Here is a 19,028-nt window from a genome sequence, read left to right on the forward strand (position 1 = left end):
TGGAGGGTAAACACCAGCAGGGACTGGTGGGGCTGAATGTCCCATTTTCATGTTGTAATTTCTGTGTTCTTCAGTGCGTTATCAATAGGCGCTGTCTCTCAGGTGAGATATTAAACTGAGAACACATCAAAGATCCCACAGCCCTTTCTCAAAGAAGAGCAGGGGAGTTCTCCTCGGGGTCCTGGGCCATTATTTACCCCTCAACCAACATCACAAAAACCAGATGCATCTCATTTTCTGTTTCTGGGATCCTGCTGTGTATAATATGGCCACTGCATTTGCCTACGTTACAACAGTGACTGAGCAAAGTGTGTACAGGAACAGAGGGACCTGGAGGTGCGTGTGCATCAATCTTCGAAAGTAGCAGGACATATTGAGAGAGTGGTTAGTGAAGGATATGGGATCTTGGGCTTCATAAATAAAAACATTGCAGGGAAGTTATGCTGCACCTTTATAAAGTTCTGGTCAGGTCCCAATGAGAATATTGCATCCAGTTCTAGTCATAACACTTTAGGAAGGATGTGAGGGTCCTTGAGAGGGTGCAGAGGACATTTATCAGAATGGTTCCAGGGATGGGGGATTTTAGTTACAAGGCTGGGTTAGGGGATGGTGGGGGTGTGTGGGTGGGGGGCTGGGATTATTCTTCTTGGCGTGGAAAGATTGAGGGAAGATCTAATAGAAGTGTGCAAGATTACGACAGGCTTAAATAAGTTAGACACATATGAACAGGCAGACGCCCGGCTACAGTCAGACGTCCAGCTACAGTCAGACACCTGGCTACAGTCAGACACACATTAACAGTCAGACGTCCGGCTACAGTCGGACACCCGGCTACAGTCAGACACATTGATGGTACAAGGACTAGAGGACTCAGATTGAAGGTTTTGGGCAAAAGATGCAGGGGAATGTGAGGTGGATAGTAATGACCTGGAACTCGCTGCCCACGAGGGTGGTGGCAGCGGCAACAATCAATGACTTCAAGAGGAAACACGGACCTGATGGGCCGAACGGTCTCCTTCTGTGCAGTAAATGACTCTACGACTCTATGACTGTAATAACAATAATGTTTTTGGATGTGAAGTGCATTGGGATATCCTGAAGATATGTTAAGGTGCAGTATAAATGCAAATGTTTTTGCGCTGTGGCACAGTGGGTAGCACGCTTGTCTCTATGCCAAAAGGTCATGATCCTATGTCAAAGACTTAAGCCTGTAATCTAGACTGACACTCCAGTGTAGTACTGAAGGAGTGCTGCATTGTCAGTGGTGCTGCCTTTCGGTGAGAGGTTACCCCAAGAGCCTAAAAGATCCCAGGGCCGCCATTTCAAAGAAGGGGAGTTTTCCCTATTATCTTGGGCCAATACTTATCCTTCGTTCAACACTCCTTAAAACAGATAATCTGGTCACTTTCACATTGCTGTTTGTGGGATCTAGCTAAGTGCAAATTAGATGCTGCCTTTCCTACATTACAACAATGACTATACTTCAAAAAGTATTTAATTGGCTGTAAAGTGCTTTGAAGTGTCCTGGGGTGGTGAAAGACACTATATAAATGCAAATCTTTTTCTGCATCCAGTAGTTTTGCGAGGGGGTGCCAGCAGAGGGCGCCATTGATAGAGATTTGTGAATGAGAGGAGCAGTGCCGCAGTGCCACCTGTCGGTAAAAAGCGGCATCGCAGAAACAAGGCAATTGTAAATTATAAATTGCACAGTCGCCTCCTCTGCTATTAAATATCATCCATTCAAGCAAAATGGGAATTAGGGAATTATGACATTGTGTTCTCATAATGGATTCAGCCATCAAAACCTGAGGGACCTGAACTCTGCTCTTTCCTTCTGTCACCTGATTGCATTCGTGCCTGACACTGATTTCCCCGCTACACCCAATCACCTGCACCTTCCAGCAGAATTCACTGGACATCGATCAAGATGGGGAGTCCAGGTTGAATTCTGAACCTAGGGCACCGAGGCTAATTAAACACTCCGACTGTGCCAACCGTGGCTCTATGGTGTCACTCTTGTCTCCATGTCAGTGGGTCATGAGTTCAACGCCAGAGATTTGAGCACATAATCCAGGCTGACACTTGCAGTACAGTACTGAGGGAGTGTCATCTTCTGGGTGAGATGTTAAACCAATGCCACATCTGCCCTCACAGGCACACATAGACCCCATGGTGCTATTTCAAGGAAGAGCAGGGACGTTCTCCCTTGTGTCATGCTCAATATTTATCCCTCGACCAACACCCAAAACAAATTATCTGGTCATTATTGCATTGCTGTTTGTGGGACATTGACTGTAGCCAGGTGTCTGACTGTAGCTGGGTGCCTGACTGTTACCATGTGTCCAACTGTTAATGTGTGTCTGACTGTAGCCGGGTGCCTGACTGTAGGCAGGCGCCTGACTATAGCCAGGCGTCTGACTGTAGCCGGGCGTCTGACTGTTAAAGTGTATCTGACTGTAGCCAGGTGTCTGAATGTAGCTGGGCTCCTGACTGTAGCTGGGCATCTGACTGTTCATGTGCGCCTGATGGAGCCGGGCCCCTGACTGTAGCTGGGCATCTGACTGTTGCCGGGCATCTGACTGTAGCTAGATGTTTGACTATTAGCAGATGTCTGATTGTTACCGGGTGTCAGTCTGTTGCCAGGTATCAGTCTGTTGCTGGGTGTCACTCTGTTCATGTGTGTCTGACTGTTGCCAGGTGTCTGACTGTAGCCGGGTGTCTGACTGTAGCCAGGTGTCTGATTGTAGCCGGGTGTCTGACTGTAGCCGGGCGTCTGACTGTTAAAGTGTATCTGACTGTAGCCAGGTGTCTGAATGTAGCCGGGTGTCTGACTGTAGCTGGGCGTCTGACTATTCATGTGCGCCTGATGGAGCCGGGCCCCTGACTGTAGCTGGGCATCTGACTGTTGCCGGGCGTCTGACTGTAGCCGGGTGTCTGACTGTAGCTAGATGTTTGACTATTAGCAAATGTCTGATTGTTACTGGGTGTCAGCCTGTTGCCAGGTATCAGTCTGTTGCCGGGTGTCACTCTGTTCATGTGTGTCTGACTGTTGCCAGGTGTCTGACTGTAGTCGGGTGTCTGACTGTAGCCGGGTGTCTGACTGTAGCTGGGCATCTGACTGTTCATGTGTGCCTGACTGTAGCCGAGTGCCTGACTGTAGCCAGGTGCCTGACTGTAGCCGGGCGCCTGACTGTAGCCGGGCGTCTGACAGTTAAAATGTATCTGACTGTAGCCAGGTGTCTGAATGTAGCCGGGTGTCTGACTGTAGCTGGGTGTCTGACTGTTCATGTGCGCCTGATGTAGCCGGGCTCCTGACTGTAGCCGGGTGTCTGACTGTTCATGTGCGCCTGATGTAGCCGGGCTCCTGACTGTCGCTGGGGCGTCTGACTGTTGCCGGGCATTTGACTGCAGCCGGGTGTCTGACTGTAGCTAGATGTTTGACTATTAGCAGATGTCTGATTGTTACCGGGTGTCAGACTGTTGCCAGGTGTCTGACTGTAGTCGGGTGTCTGACTGTAGCCGGGCGTCTGACTGTAGCCGGGCGTCTGACTGTAGCCGGGTGTCTGACTGTAGCTGGGCATCTGACTGTTCATGTGTGCCTGACTGTAGCCGAGTGCCTGACTGTAGCCGGGTGCCTGACTGTAGCCGGGCGCCTGACTGTAGCCGGGCGCCTGACTGTAGCCGGGCGTCTGACAGTTAAAATGTATCTGACTGTAGCCAGGTGTCTGAATGTAGCCGGGTGTCTGACTGTAGCTGGGTGTCTGACTGTTCATGTGCGCCTGATGTAGCCGGGCTCCTGACTGTCGCTGGGGCGTCTGACTGTTGCCGGGCGTTTGACTGCAGCCGGGTGTCTGACTGTAGCTAGATGTTTGACTATTAGCAGATGTCTGATTGTTACCGGGTGTCAGTCTGTTGCCAGGTATCAGTCGGTTGCCCGGTGTCAGTCTGTTCATGTGTGTCTGACTGTTGCCAGGTGTCTGACTGTAGCTGTACAGGTGATTGTGAGAATCACACATTGTGCTATGAGGTATTGGTTAGTTAGGGTCATAAACACTGGCTGGCTGCTTTTCTTCAGAATGTACAGAAGTAGAAGAGGCAGTGATCAGAGAATGGGACAGCAGAGAAGGAGACCATTCAGCCCACCGTGCCTGTGCCAGCTCTTTGAAAGAGCTATCCAATTTGTCCCACTCCCCTGCTCTTTCTTCAGAACTGTGTAATTTCACCACTCAAGTATTTATCCAATTCCATTTTGAAATTTACGAGTGAATCTGCTTCCCTTTCAGGCAACACATTCCAGGTCACAACAACTCACTGTGTAAGGAACATTTCTCCTCATCTCTCTCTCTCTGGTTCTTCTGCCAATTACATTAACTCTGTTACTGACCCTCCTACCAATGGAAACGGTTTCTCCTTATTTACTGTATCAGAACCTGAAAGGATGTAATGTTTACTCCAAGATACACTTTCAAACAGTGCTTCCTTTGTGATACTCTGAGTACGATGATCAGTAGGTTCCGCGGGTATGAGTATTGGGGAAATACAAGGCGTGATTAGAATTGCCCCATTTCTGACTGTGCTCCCGGCCTTCACTAATCACTTTCACTTTCACAGACAATTGCACTGAACTGCATAGGACCAGCACAGAAACAGCCCATTCTGCCCAACAGGTCTATGCTGATGTGCATGCTGCACACGAGCCTGCTCCCAACCCCAATGTCATCTAACCCTATCAGCAAATCCTTCTATTCCTTTCTCCCACATATATTATTCCAGCTTCCCCTTAAATGTATCCATGCTATTCACTTCAATCACTCCATATTGTAGCAAGTTCCACATTCGAACCACTCTCTGGGTAGAGAGGTTTCTCCTGAGTTCCCTATTAATGACTATCTTATATTCATAACTCCTAGTTTTTGACTCCCCACAAGTGGAAACATTTTCACTATGTCTACCTTATCAAATCTCTTCCGTAATTTTTAGGTCACCCCTCAGACTTCGAGACAAAGCAGCCCCACCCCGTTAGGTCTTTCCTGAGTCATTATAACCCATCAGTTCTGCTATCATAATGGTAAATCATTTCTTGCACCTTGTCCAGGGCCGCTGTATCCTTTTTATAATGGAGACCAGTACTGTGCACACAGCTCCAAGTGAGGTCTAACCAAAGTATATGGAGATCCAAACTGTGCAGTGCTCCAATTGAGGTCTAACCATGGTGATTGGAGATCAGAACCGTGCACAGTACTCCAAGTGAGGTCTAGCCAAGGTAAATGGAGATCAGAACCGTGCACAGTGCTCCAAGTGAGGTCTAGCCAAGGTAAATGGAGATCAGAACCATGCACAGTGCTCCAAGTAAGATCTAACCAAGGTAATTGGAGATCGCAACTGTGCACAGTGCTCCAAGTGAGGTCTAACCAAGGTAATTGGAGATCGGAACCGTGCACAGTGCTCCAAGTGAGGTCTAACCAAGGTAATTGGAGATCAGAACCGTGCACAGTGCTCCAAGTGAGGTCTAGCCAAGGTAAATGGAGATCAGAACCGTGCACAGTGCTCCAAGTGAGGTCTAACCAAGGTAATTGGAGATCGGAACCGTGCACAGTGCTCCAATTGAGGTCTAACCAAGGTAATTGGAGATCAGAACCGTGCACAGTGCTCCAAGTGAGGTCTAGCCAAGGTAAATGGAGATCAGAACCGTGCACAGTGCTCCAAGTAAGGTTTAACCATGGTAAATGGAGATCGGAACCGTTCACAGTGCTCTAAGTGAGGTCTAGCCAAGATAAATGGAGATCAGAACCGTGCACAGTGCTCCAAGTGAGGTCTAACCAAGGTAATTGGAGATCAGAACCGTGCACAGTGCTCCAAATGAGGTGTAACAATGGTAAATGGAGATCGGAACCATGCACAGTGCTCCAGGTGAGGTTTAACCAAGGTAATTGGAGATCGGAACCGTGCACAGTGCTCCAAATGAGGTGTAACCATGGTAATTGGAGATCGCAACCGTGCACAGTGCTCCAAGTGAGGTCTAACCATGGTAATTGGAGATCAGAACCGTGCACAGTGCTCTGAATGTGCTGAGTGTGATCTTTCAAGAGAAGTCAATAACTTGTGAGTTCTGGGAAAGATCACAGCTCAGCCCTGCTCTCTTTTATTCCCTGGAATGTGGAGATGTATTCTGGGAGTATAGCAAGTTAATGCAATGTATATAGTGACAGACATGTTCCCTAAGGGCTAGGTAGTGTCCCTATTGGTAGATTATTCCACTTTGACAGACTGGGGAGGACCGGGGACATGAGTTTAAACTACGGAAGAGTAGGAATAGACTGGATGTTGGGTAGGTCTTTCCCAGAAAGTAGCGAGCCTCTGGAATGTGTAGCTGGCTGGTGTGGTGGGTGCTGACTTGCTGCCTTCTAGCGGGAGCTGGACCGGTTCCTGACTGGGGCAGAGATCCCATCATATAGAGGGTAAGTGGCTTAATAGATCGTGTGATCTTCTGCACTGGTTTCCATTGCCTAAAGGGGGTGAAAAAGGGGAATTTACCAGAGTATTTTTTTCCTGTTGGCTCTGGGATTTTCCCTGCTTTTTTGCCTCTCCAAGGAGATTACATGACTGCGGGGGAAGGATAGGGGTCAGGGAGGGAGGTTTTTTATCACAAAGCTCTCGTCATCATGCTCTGTGCAGATTGACTTTGTACTCTTGTATGTTCATAATCGGTAGCCCATCTAAGTATGATTGCACGAACTTCCAGTTTAGTTGTGACAGAGGGATTTTGATGCATTTTGAAGAGACATCACCATAATTAATGAACAGCACATATCATAAAACTCCTCGCACCCTAAGGAAGAAAGAGTAGAGAGATGGAGAGGTTTAGGGAGGGAATTCCAGAGCTTGGGGTCCAGACAGCTGAAGGTACAGCCAACAATGGTGGAGTGATGGAAATCGAGGGATATTCAAGAGGCCAGCATTGGAGAAGCACAGAGATCTCGCAGGTTTTATTTATTTATTTATTTATTTATTTAGAGGTACAGCATTGAAACAGGCCCTTCGGCCCACCGAGTCTGTGCCGACCAACAACCACCCATTTATACTAACCCTACATCAATCCCATATTCTCTACCACATCCCCAGCATTCTCCTACCTACACTAGGGGCAATTTATAATGGCCAATTAACCTATCAACCTGCAAGTCTTTTGGCTGTGGGAGGAAACCGGAGCACCCGGAGGAAACCCACGCAGACACAGGGAGAACTTTCAAACTCCGCACAGGCACTACCCAGAATTGAACCCAGGTCGCTGGAGCTGCGAGGCTGCGGTGCTAACCACTGCGCCACTGGAGCCGCAGGAGGTTACAGAGCTAGGGAGAGGCAGGCTTTGCATCCTATCTGTGGCGTGGATAACTCCCTGCTGGAAGCATCCCAACCAGGACAAGGTTCACCCTTAACATACACTTCTGGGAGTTTAAACTCATTGGCTCTGATATTTACGGGGAGGTGGGGAGGGTGCAAAACCAGCCAGGGAACGCAGTGAGGCTGAGAACGAGGGAACTATATTGTAATTTCCTCCTTCTGGTTCCTGGCAGGTACCTGGTCAGATCGTCAAGCTGGGTCAGGTGAGAAACCCATCAGCAGGAGGCCACAGCTGGGACCCTTGGGGGCAGTCTGTGGCAATCAGGAGGTGGGGGGAGGGAGGTCAGAGAGTGCAACTTCATGAGGGGTGAGGAAAGAGAGGCCATGGATGGCAGGAGGCTGAAGACATTCTTGAGGGGCTGAGGCAGGAGGTGGGGAGCACGCCTGCTCCTCTTGGCCCACAAAGAGTGCTAGAAAAGGCACTTACCCTCTGAAGCCAACAACTCTTGCGCACTGCTGGGTTTCCTGAGCCCTGAGAAAGAAAAAATTGCATTTCTGTAGCGCCTTTCACAATTTCAGAACATCCCAAAGCGCTTTACAGCCAATGAAGTACTTTTGAAGTGTCGGCACTGTTGTCAATTCGTGACAGCAAGCTCCCACAAACAACGACATTGATAATGACCAGAGAATGTGCTTTAGTGATATTGGTTGAGTGATAAATATCGGTCCCAGGACACCATGCAGCAAATGTAAAGTTTAAATCGTGCTTGTAATTGCACGGTAGGAGGCTGATTTAAGTATGTTAAAGCTGGACTTGCTTTTTATAGGAGGACAATCGCACTGCACAGAACTCAGCACCATGAACATGACAATGAGCGAGTACACAGTGAGTAGGAGATGCCGTTCCTGTGTTTTAAAATTTTAAACCTCCCTCTCCTTCCGTTTTGGGAATGGGGGAGGTGGTTAATATCACGCCCACTAGTGCCTCTCTCTCCCCACAGGTGCTACCTGACCTGCTGAGTGTTTTTCCAGCATTTTCTGTTTCTATTACAGATTTCCAGCATCCGTAGTATTGTTGCTTTTGTTATCGTGTTAACACAGACTTTCAGGGGTTGAAACTCATCAGTTTCTGTAATATAATTCTGTTTTTGATGTTTAACTGACAAGCACGTACTTGACATATGTAACTTTGTCGCAGTCCCATCCAGGACAAAGCAGCCCACTTGATTGGCACCCCCATCTACAAACATTCACTCCCTCCACCACTGACACACAGTGGCAGCAGTGTGTACCATCTACAAGATGCACTGCAGCAATGCACCAAGGCTCCTTAGACAGCACCTTCCAAACCCGCGACCTCTACCAACAAGAAGGACAAGGGCAGCAAATACATGGGAACACCACTACCTGCAAGTTCCCCTCCAAGTCACACACCATCCTGACTTGGAACTATATCGCTGTTCCTTCACTGTCGCTGGGTCAAAATCCTGGAACTCCCTTCCTAACAGCACTGTGGGTATACTTACCCCAAATGGACTGCAGCGGTTCAAGAAGTCAGCTCACCACCACCTTCTCAATGGCAATTAGGGATGGGCAATAAATGCTGGCCTGGCCAGTGACGCCCACATCCCATGAATGAATTAAAAAAAAGTAAATATTCTTCTAAAAGGAAAATATGTACTTCAGGATTCTCTGAAGCATCCTTGAGCTTTTTTCATGACATTTTATAAAGTCTGTTTTAACCCTTCAGGGACTCAGCAGAGGAATGTAATGTGTGAAGTTTGCACACTCTGCTAAGTGTTAATATCAGTAACACTCTCAGGGCATTTACTGCAGACTGGTATCACCCACTCAATTTAACTGTGCACAATCTCATTGAACCAGTGAAACAACCAGCAGTTGCTGATGATTTTATCTGTAAAAAATGAACAGTCTTCATTGAACTTAACAGGAAATCAACAAAGCACGCAAAATAAATGCAAGGACAGTTTCTGCACCGTTTCTTTTTCGACCTCAGGACATCCCAAAGTGATTCACAGTCTAGTGACTGACTAGTTTAATGATTTTGACTAATATCAAATGCCTAACATATCCACCTCAGTCTGAGAAGTGCGTGCCTGAGAAAATACATTTTCAAAATGCTGTGTGAAATATGAAAAAGCTGACCACTTCCTGCCTCATTTTAACTCAGTGAGAGCTGATATAACAACTAAAACGTCAGACCTAGAGATTCATTATTAGAGAGCGAGCGTGAGAGAGAGGGTAACATTTAGAGAATGACACAGAGAAGGACATAGATAGACAGAGAGAAAGATACACACAGAAAGAAGAATAGAGAGAGAGAGACAGGCAGGGGCATAGAACAAGAGATACAGGACACAGCATCTCTGATTCAGATTGTCACTACCAAGTTCTTACATACTGGTAAGATTCATAATCTTTAAAATAACCGATGTAATGCAAATTCTTCTTTTTTTGTTCTGTGTTTATTGATTCACTGTTAAATTTAATGACAGCAGTTTCATTATTCAAGCTAAAATAACCCGCCAAAACTTGTAACATTACCGGGGTTGTTGAATGAGTTAAGATCAACCTACAGCTTAAAGGCAAAGGCTCTCAACAAGAGATGAAAATCATAAAAGATACAATTAGAGTGGAACCGAAAGTGAGCATGAGATAGATGATAATCTGAGCGATGACCTCTTTGCAAACATTTATTCGGGACAATATGACCAACTAGCAGGGGCTCAAGGACAACTACTGACCATGGGATATCCCAGGCAGACTCCAAATCCATAAGAACCTCAGAAATAGGAGCAAGAGCCAGCCATTTTAGCCTTTCAAGCCTGCTCTGCCATTCAACAAGATGTTCTACCTCAGCTCCAACTTCCTGCCCTATCCCCATCTCCCTTAATTCCCTTAGTATCCAAAAATCTATTAGACTCTGTCCTGAATATACTCAACGACTGAGCATCCATGGCTCCCCAGGGTAGAGAATTCCAAAGGTTCCCAACCCTCGGAGTGAAGAAATTTCTCCTCATCTGAGTCCTAAGTGGCCGACCCCTTATTCTGAGACTGTGACTCCCGTGTTCTGGATTCCTCAGCCGGGGGAAATATCCTCCCAGTGTCTACCCTGTCAAGCACTCAAGAATATACAAATCTTAAGAAACTGCAAATCTACATGAATAGGTGGCATGAGTACAGGATTGACAGAGAGAGAGAGAGACTTTGGGGGAGAATGAAAAGCCGTCAGTTGACACCATGAGGGGCTAGTAGACACTGGGGAGGCAGCAGTAGATCAGAACCAGACAGCATGGTACCCGTTTTCAAAATGGAGAACAAGGCATTAGCAAAAAACCTGCAGGCTTATTAGTTTAATTTGAAACCCCTGTAAAATAATGGGATGGATTATTTGGAGTGGACTGGAGAAGTATTTCTGACAATAATCTAGTTAACGGCAGCCAGTTTCAGCTCAGAAGGGAACGAGGTCCCTGCAGCTCTTTGAGGAAGTGTCTTCCAGAATGGAAAGTCCAGTGACGTGGCTAGCCTTGACTTTAAGAGAACAACATGACAAAGTTTTAGGCTACTGGTTACACTCAAAGCTGTGGTGATTCAGGCTACACCTGCCGAGTGGATGGGAAATTTACTGAATGTTAGCATTTTACGTAAGAGGGAAAGAGGGAGGAAAGTCCTGAGATGCGGGGGAGGGGAGGGGGAAGCCCTCGGGTGGGGGAGGGGAGAGAGTGAGGGTGGAGAACCATGCTTTACTTGTGGGGCTCACTGGAATGTTCCTGCGTCTCCTGGTCCCCAAGGAAACCTGTTGAAAAATGAATCATTTGCACTTATCCAGGTCTCTGTCTATCCTGGATCCAGATTCTGACAGCTGGGGTGTGGAGAGGGGGTGTAGGGGGTGGGGTGCAGGGGTTGGGGAAAAGCCCCATCGCACCCCCAGCTCAGGTCTCTGGTAAAAATCACAGTCAGACCCTGTTGATCCGGATGTTGTTATCAGGAGTTACCAGCCCTCCAGGATTGCTCTGGAGTCACCAGTAATTGATGATTAATATTTTGGACACTGCTGTAAGCAAAACCCGGGAGAAGAGTCAGAGGAGGCATTAAAGAATATTCTTTTTATTTGATAAATTTCATTAATTAGCTATAGAAATATTGGAAAAGTGGAAGAAAGGCTGATTGACAGGGTGGGGCCATTGGGGAATGAGCGATCACGGGATGAATATATCAAAATAGAGTTGGCAACCCTCGTGGATATAGAGACAGCCAATCAACCAGCCAGTAAACGTCACCCCAGGATTCCTGCTGGAAATTCCGGATGTTGCGAGTGAGGGCAGGAAGAGGCATGATGCTTTCCACAGTCGAACAGGCTGCCAATTGTCATCTAGGCTTCCTCCGAGCCATCAGTCTGAGGCATCAGAGAGATGCAGGAACCCAAGAGATAGGCTGCAGCGCAGAGAGGAGGAGGGGAGGCTGGTGCCGAGGTGTAGAGGGGGGCAATGGGCAAGTCACGGGAATAAAATGGAGCCGGGGGGGCGGTTTGGTGACTTTCGACAGATGCATTAATCTATAGGAGGCTCGCAGTGCAGACTGGAGAAGGAGGTGGCATGAGAAAGTGGAAGTTTAATCCCCACATCTGCCCCTAACATTTCTGATCCTCCCACTGGGGATTTGCCTATGATTTTGTGGTATTGCAGTTTAATGTGGACATGCTAATTGAATCAGTGAATCTTAAAAAGAGGAACGACTGTGTGTAATGTCAGCTCATCGATCCAGCAGCATGTGCAACAGCTGACGTCCAACTTTCGATAGGTTGGTAATCAACTGAAGTCAAAGCGGTGTCCGGAGGGTCGGGGAGGTCGGGGGATTAGGAGTGAAAAGGTTAAAGGAAGCAAAGGAGGAAAATATGAACAGGAAAAGGAGTGACTAGTCAAGAAGCAGACTGCGGTAAGTGACAGACAGAAACACCTCTAACACTTCACAGCTAGTCCTGTTCGCTGTGTGTTTGGCTTTAACTGCACAGAATGCTCAACAACTTGTGTGAAGAATATCTTTTAAACCTGTAATCTAGCACTCATCAGGTCGACTAACATGCCAGATCACTATCATTCACTTTTTCCCTGTCTCTCAATCTCTTTGTCTCTCACTCTCTGCCACACTCTCTCCTTTTCTCTCTTTCACTCTTTCCCTCAATACCTCTCTCTCAATCTCTCTTGTTCGCCGTATCTCTTTCACTCTCTGTCCCTCGCTTCCTTTCTGTCTCAATCTCTCATACTCAAACATAGAAACATCGAAAATGTATGACACAGAAGTAGGCCATTTGGCCCATTGTGTCTGTGCCAGCCAAAACAGAGCTATCCAGCCTAGTACTGCTTTTCAACTCCATGCCCTGTAGGCTACAGTACGTCATGTGCCTACCTAAATATGTTTAAAATACGATGAGGGTTTTCTGCCTCTACCACTCTTTCAGGCAGTGAGTTCCAGACCCCCCATCACCCTCTGGGTGAAAACATTTCCCCTCAACTCCTCTCTAATCCTTCAAATTACTTCAAATTTTTGCACTGTTTATTGACCTCTCTGCCTTCTTATCCACTCTATCGAGGCTCCTTATAATTTTATCCACCTCAATTAAATCTCCCCCAGCCTCCTCTGTTTGAAAGAAAATAACCCCAGCCTATCCAACTTTCCTCATCACTAAAATTCTCCAGTCCTGGCAACATCCTCATAAATCTCCTCTGTACCCTCTCTAGTGTGACCATAAACTTCCTGTAAAGCAGTGCACCAGAACTGCATGTAATACTCTAGCTGCGGTCTAACCGGTGTTTACAGTTTTATTTATAATTAGTTTGTGGGATGTGGGCGTCACTGGCTAGGCCAGCATTTATTGTCCGTCCCTAATTGCCCTTGAACTGAGTGGCTTGCTAGGCCATTTCAGAGGGCAGTTAAGAGTCTGTGGGTCTGGAGTCACATGTAGGCCAGACCAGGTAAGGACGTCAGATTTCCTTCCCTAAAGGACATCAGCGAACCAGATGGGTTTTTGCAACAATCAACAATTGTTTCATGGTCACCATTACTGAGACTAGCTTTTTAATTCCAGATTTATTCATTGAATTCAAATTTCACCTTCTGCTGTGGTGGAATTCGAACCCATGTCCCCAGAGCACTAGCCTGGGCCTCTGGACTACTAGTCCAGTGACATTACCACCGCTTCCAGCATAACCTCCCTGCTCTTATATTCTATGCCTCGGCTAATAAAGGAAAGGATCCCAAATGTCTTCTTGAATCTCAGGTAGCGTCAGGGATCTGTAGGTATATACTAACAACAGCAAGGAACCTAGTACTGAGCCCTGCAGAACCTCACTGGAAACAGCCCTCCAGTCACAAAAACACCCATTGACCATTTCCCTTTGCTTCCTGTCACTGTGTCAATTTTGGATTCAACTTGCTACTTGCCCCTGGATACCATGGGCTCTTACTGTTATTATCAGACTACCATGTGGGACCTTGTCAAATGCCTTGCATTTAGACTACATCAAGCCCACATCCCACGAGCGAATTAAAAAACCCCTCATCGACCCTCCTTGCCAGCTCCTCAAAAAAATCAATTAAGTTAGTCAGACGCGACCTTTCTATAACAAATCCACGCTGACTGCCCTTGATTAACCTGTGCTTCTCTAAACAGTGACTTATACTGTCTCTCCGAATTTTACCCAATAATTTGCACACCACTGAGGTTAGGCTGAATGGCCTTTAATTACTCGGGCTATCCCTTTCTCCTCTTTAGAGAATGGTACAAAGTTAGCTGTCCTCCAGCAGCTGATCAGAGGCCAGAAAGGATAGACGAATGATGGTCAGAGCCTGTGTTAGTTCTTATATATAAAAGCAAAATACTGCAGATGCTGGAAATCCGAAATAAAAACAAGAAATTCTGGAAATACGCCGCAGGTCTGGCAGCATCTGTGGAGAGAGAAGCAGAGTTAACGTTTCAGGTCAGTGACCCTTCATCAGAACCCTTCCCGAAGCAGCCTGGGATACATTTCATTCAGATCTGGTGATTTATCCATTTTCAAAGTTGTTGACCCGTTTAATATTTCCTCTCTGACTGATATTATCCCATCCAATATTTCACACTCATCCTCCTTTACTACAATGTTGGCATTATCCCTCTCTTTTGTAAAGACAGACTCAAAGAATTCATTAAGAACTGTGTCCATGCCTTGTGTCTCCATGCACAAATTATCCAGTTGGTCTCTAATTGGCCCTATTCTTTCCTTCGTTGTCCTCATGCTCTTTATGCATTTATAAAACATCTTTGGATTTTCTTTGATTTTACTTGCCGATATTTTTTTCATACCCTCTTTTTGCTTTCCTAATTTCCTTTTTAATTTCACCCCTGCACTTTCGATATGCTGCTAGACTTTCTGCAGTATTGAGCTCTTGGTATCTACTCTGTATGCCCTTTGACATCGGGGGTACTTTCTGAGAAGTATTTGTTCTGAACCCACTCTATCTCCTTCTTGAATCTCTCCCACTGCTCCGACGCAGATCGGTCTGTGACCCGAGGGCAAGTGAACATGAGCTCGTAAGATCAAGTATGTAACAAATAGGAGAAGGTCCAGCTCATTTGACCCATTGAGCCGGCTCCACCATTCAGTAAGATAAAGGCTGATCTTCCACCTCAACTCCACCTTCTCACACCGTCGGCTGGATTATGTATTCCCACCGCCGCTCTGGGTGGAGGGCGTGGAAGGGGGCAGTCATCCCCAGTGGGACCCACGCGGCTGCACTGCATGATTACGCAGCGGACGGCCCTTTTACATATTCATGGCAGCTGCCTCCACCCCCCACCCCCCCCCTGCCCCCGCTGCCCAATTTGTTGAGGGGGCAGCCTCGGCGATGCTGCACATGGCGTCACCTGTTGAAGGAGCAGGTGCTGCACCTTACTCAAAGGCTGCCGATCTGCAAACAGTACAACATAACGCAGAGTTCACCCCTTCCCACCCACCGACCCATCAGAGTACAGAGTTCAACCCCCTCCCCCCCATCAGAGTGCAGAGTTCACCCCTTCCCCCCATCAAAGTGCAGAGTTCACCCCTTCCCCCCATCAGAGTGCAGAATTCACCCCATCACCCCCATCAGAGTACAGAATTCACCCTTTCCCCCCCATCAGAGTGTAGAGTTCACCCCTTCCCCCCATCAGAGTGCAGAATTCACCCTTTCCCCCCCATCAGAGTGCAGAGTTCACCCCTTCCCCCCATCAGAGTGCAGAATTCACCCCATCACCCCCATCAGAGTACAGAATTCACCCTTTCCCCCCCATCAGAGTGTAGAGTTCACCCCTTCCCCCCATCAGAGTGCAGAGTTCACCCCTCCCCCCCATCAGAGTGCAGAATTCACCCTTTCCCCCCCATCAGAGTGCAGAGTTCACCCCTTCCCCCCATCAGAGTGCAGAGTTCACCTCCTTCCCCCCCATCAGATGCAGAGTTCACCCCATCACCCCCATCAGTGCAGAATTCACCCCTTCCCCCCATCAGAGTGCAGAGTTCACCCCTTCCCCCCATCAGAGTGCAGAGTTCACCCCATCCCCCCATCAGAGTGCAGAGTTCACCCCCTTCCCCCCCATCAGATGCAGAGTTCACCCCATCACCCCCATCAGAGTGGAATTCACCCCTTCCCCCCATCAGAGTGCAGAGTTCACCCCATCCTCCCCATCAGAGTGCAGAGTTCACCCCATCCCCCCCATCAGAGTGCAGAGTTCACCCCTTCCCCCCCATCAGAGTGCAGAGTTCGCCCCTTCCCCCCATCAGAGTGCAGAGTTCACCCCCTTCCCCCCCATCAGAGTGCAGAATTCCCCCTTTCCCCCCATCAGAGTGCAGAGTTCACCCCTTCCCCCCCCATCAGAGTGCAGAGTTCACCCCATGCCCCCCCATCAGAGTGCAGAGTTCACCCCATCTCCCCCCATCAGAGTGCAGAGTTCACCCCATCCCCCCCATCAGAGTGCAGAGTTCACCCCTTCCCCCCGATCAGAGTGCAGAATTCCCCCTTTCCCCCCATCAGAGTGCAGAGTTCACCCCATGCCCCCCCCATCAGAGTGCAGAGTTCACCCCTTCCCCCCCATCAGAGTGCAGAGTTCACCCCTCCCCCCCCATCAGAGTGCAGAGTTCACCCCTCCCCCCCCCCCCATCGGAGTGCAGAGTTCACCCCATCCCCCCCCATCAGAGTGCAGAGTTCACCCCATCCCCCCCCATCAGAGTGCAGAGTTCACCCCATCCCCCCCATCAGAGTGCAGAGTTCACCCCTTCCCCCCCCATCAGAGTGCAGAGTTCACCCCATCCCCCCATCAGAGTGCAGAGTTCACCCCATCCCCCCCATCAGAGTGCAGAGTTCACCCCTTCCCCCCCCATCAGAGTGCAGAGTTCACCCCATCCCCCCCATCAGAGTGCAGAGTTCACCCCTTCCCCCCCCATCAGAGTGCAGAGTTCACCCCATCCCCCCCATCAGAGTGCAGAGTTCACCCCATCCCCCCCATCAGAGTGCAGAGTTCACCCCTTCCCCCCCCATCAGAGTGCAGAGTTCACCCCTTCCCCCCCATCAGAGTGCAGAGTTCACCCCATCCCCCCCATCAGAGTGCAGAGTTCACCCCTTCCCCCCCATCAGAGTGCAGAGTTCACCCCTTCCCCCCCATCAGAGTGCAGAGTTCACCCCTTCCCCCCCATCAGAGTGCAGAGTTCACCCCTTCCCCCCCATCAGAGTGCAGAGTTCACCCCTTCCCCCCCATCAGAGTGCAGAGTTCACCCCATCCCCCCATCAGAGTGCAGAGTTCACCCCTTCCCCCCCATCAGAGTGCAGAGTTCACCCCTTCCCCCCCATCAGAGTGCAGAGTTCACCCCATCCCCCCATCAGAGTGCAGAGGTTCAGGTCTGATGTGAAGATCTCTTAATGAGTCAGCATCTACACTGAGAGCAGAATCTCACCATTTCAGAGATTGTGGAGCTAAATAAGAGAGGACTGTTTCACCAAAAGGCCTCTTTGCATGAAGGCATAAGCAAGACACCAATCAGGAGATCTCCATGGCTAGGAGGTGGATACAGTTTGGGAGAATTAGGGTTGAAAGTGAAGACTATTGGTGGTTGTTCAGGATAACACCGGATCTGTGCCAACCCAATCAGTTAAAGATACAGTACAATGTCCACACTGATGGGGGACAATGGAAGTTCACAAGTATGAGGGATTCAGCAGAAAGGACGGCATAGCTGGCGGAATCAATCTGCTTGACAAAGGGTTGCTACCAGAAAACGGGAGTTTTCTTGTCTGCAGCACAGGAACTGGAGAGCTGGTGCAGCACTGCTAACAACAGGCTCACAGATCGGTAACAACTTGCATTTATATAGCACCTTAACATGGTGAAACATCCCAAGGAGCTTCACAGGAGCATTATCAAACAAATTTCGACACCGAGCCACATAAGGAGATATTAGGACAGATGACCAAAAGCTTGGCCAAAGAGGGGGTTTTTAAGGAGCATCTTAAAGGAGGAAAGTGAGGTGGAGAGGCGGAGAGTTTTGGGGAGGGAATTTCAGAGCCTGGACCCAGGCAGCTGAAGGCACGACCCCCAATGGTGGAGCGATTAAAATCAGGGATGCTCAGGAGACTAGAATTAGCGGAGCGCAGATATCTGAGAGGGTTGTGGGGCTGGTGGAGATTTGGAGGGGTGAGGCCATGGAGGAATTTGACCACAGGATGAGAATTTTAATCAGTGTTTGAATGGGCTCCTAGCTGTTCTGTAAGGTTCAGTTCCACACAGGAGAGGTTCCATTTACTCAATTGAGTCAAAGGGATTCCACACCTCAAGGAGCGGAGAAGGTCCATCTGAGGGGAAATGCGTTTGGGGTGTGTGAGGTCAGGAACTGAAGCATGGCCTACTGACTCACAGATTCCCCTCTCTCCTGGGATCATGCTGTCGGAAACCATTGACTGAATGTTTCCTTCATGGAGGAAGGTCAGAGAAAGCACTTCCTGACAGGATGTTTCCTGACTAAACACGCACTGTAACCTAACTCAGCCAAGTGCTGAAGGAGTGCGATGGCAACTCGCTCCCAAACATTCACTGAATTCCCCACTATCAACATTCTGGGGGTCACCATTGACCAGAAACTGAACTGACGTAGCCATATAAATACCGTGGCTACAAGAGCAGGTCAGAGGCTAGGAATCCCGCGGCGAGTAACTCACCTCCTGCCTCCTCAAAGCCTGTCCACCATCTACAAGACACAAGTCAGGAGTGTGATGGAAACTTAAACTTGCCTGGATGTGTGCAGCTCTAACAAAAATTTGAAGAAGCTCGACACTGTCCAGGACAAAGCAGCCCGCTTGATTGGCACACCATCTACAAACATTCATTCCCTCCACAACCGATGCACAGTGGCAGCAGTGTGTACCATCTACAAGTTGCACTGCAGCAATGCACCAAGGCTCCTTAGAAAGCACCTTCCAAACCTGCAATTTCTACCAACTAGAAGGACAAGGGCAGCAAATGCATGGGAACACCACCACCTGCAAGTTCCCCTCCAAGTCACACACCATCCTGACTTGGAACTATATCGCCATTCCTTCACTGTCGCTGGGTCAAAATCCTGGAACTCCCTTCCGAACAGCACTGTGGGTCTACCTACCCCACA

General features: G+C 48.5%; 1 protein-coding gene across 6 annotated transcripts in view; it reads left to right on the forward strand.

The window, feature by feature from the left end:
- The first annotated feature begins 9,595 nt into the window (after positions 1 to 9,595).
- LOC137373565 (probable G-protein coupled receptor 132) overlaps positions 9,596 to 19,028 on the forward strand; it is a 113,116-nt gene continuing 103,683 nt past the window's right edge. For 2 of the 6 annotated variants that reach the window (XM_068038511.1, XM_068038513.1), the window contains exons 1-2: positions 9,596 to 9,765; positions 12,130 to 12,297. The gene's annotated coding sequence lies outside the window, so the exon portion shown is untranslated. Of the gene's footprint in view, positions 9,766 to 12,126; positions 12,298 to 19,028 lie in introns of all 6 variants that reach the window. The other 4 variants (XM_068038515.1, XM_068038517.1, XM_068038512.1 and 1 more) reach the window with 3 other exon arrangements.

This window comes from Heterodontus francisci, chromosome 9 (assembly GCF_036365525.1).
Source record: "Heterodontus francisci isolate sHetFra1 chromosome 9, sHetFra1.hap1, whole genome shotgun sequence".
In the NCBI taxonomy this organism is placed as follows: Eukaryota; Metazoa; Chordata; class Chondrichthyes; order Heterodontiformes; family Heterodontidae; genus Heterodontus; species Heterodontus francisci.